Source organism: Cydia splendana, chromosome 24, assembly GCF_910591565.1.
Source record: "Cydia splendana chromosome 24, ilCydSple1.2, whole genome shotgun sequence".
Lineage (NCBI taxonomy): Eukaryota > Metazoa > Arthropoda > Insecta > Lepidoptera > Tortricidae > Cydia > Cydia splendana.
Genome location: NC_085983.1, coordinates 989,666 through 990,875, shown reverse-complemented (window position 1 = coordinate 990,875; position 1,210 = coordinate 989,666). Strand labels below are relative to the sequence as shown.

General features: G+C 41.0%; 1 non-coding gene across 1 annotated transcript; it reads left to right on the top strand.

Moving 5' to 3' along the window:
- The first annotated feature begins 883 nt into the window (after positions 1–883).
- On the top strand, positions 884–955 carry Trnat-cgu (transfer RNA threonine (anticodon CGU)). Its single transcript has one exon. It is a non-coding gene; the product is annotated as a tRNA-Thr (tRNA).
- The last annotated feature ends 255 nt before the right edge of the window (positions 956–1,210 follow it).

The following is a 1,210-nucleotide window of genomic DNA, read 5'->3' as shown; positions in this document are numbered from 1 at the left end:
TCAAGACCAAAAAAACTAAAAAAATGTTGCCACTTTTCACTAGCGCGTCTTGTACCTAAATAGGTACATAAATATGTAAAAATAAGTAAACAAAAGTACTTTTTTAAATCGTAGGAGTAAAATTACTAATAAATAAATTATCTTAGCGTGATTATTTATCAAAAGGAATTTACTATTTTACAAACAAATTATTGCAGTGGCAACATTGTCTTACTTTTTTTGGTCTTAATTACGTTTTGCAGTTTAGGTATAGGTAGGAGGTGGAAGCACACACTGCTCGCCCTTAGCCTAAGCGCGTACCACGATTTTAGTTTTTGCGACACGATTTTAGAATCGCGCTGTAATATGTCGCAGAAAATTCACTGCGCGCACTGCGATGAAAAAGTCGACGATTTGTTCATTCTCAACATGGATTTCGTACCAGTCGTTTGTCATGAAACGTTGTCTTTAATATGTGATCGCTGTATGACTTTGAGTATTTATACCACAAAGGTGATCTCCTTCTATTTCCATAAATTAAACGTCTTCAGCAGCAGGTTCCGACATGTTGACGCTTGGAGAGCGATATGCCGACTGAGGTCCGGGTGCGATTTTATTATCGCAGTGCGCGCGGGGCCATACAAGTCCGTATGCTGCAATTCACTTTGCGACAATCGCGTCGCGAGCAGTCGCGGAAAAATGTGACAAATCACAATTTTAAAATCGCTGCGATTTTTTTGTCGCATATGCGCGCACTGCCATATAAACACATACGTTACATTTCTGCGACTAAATTATCGCGCGACAAAAAGTCGTGGTGCGCGCTTGGCCTTAGAGTTGGTCAAAGGTGCCTAGCCTTTCAAAGATAGCATAGGTACACCAGGAATTTGGGAGGTACCGCCGTGGCCGGGTGGTCTAGTGGTCAGGACGTTAGCCGCGTAATCTGAAGACGCGGGTTCGATTCCCGCCTCGGCCACCGGTGGACTTGGTCGCTCTTTCTTTAGTGTATGTGATATCTATTTCAGTTTATAATTTGTAAAGATCCTGGATGGAATAGACAAGAATTCCCAATTTAGGACACAAAAACTGTACTTATGTAACTTTCCGTTCAGTTACGAAAATTCCATAAGTTTTCGTAACTCGTTCTCTTGTAGGGCATACAAACTTCAAATAGTTATTTACGATCAAGCGCGGAAAAGAGGAAATTCGAAACGAGTGGCGATAAAGTAAA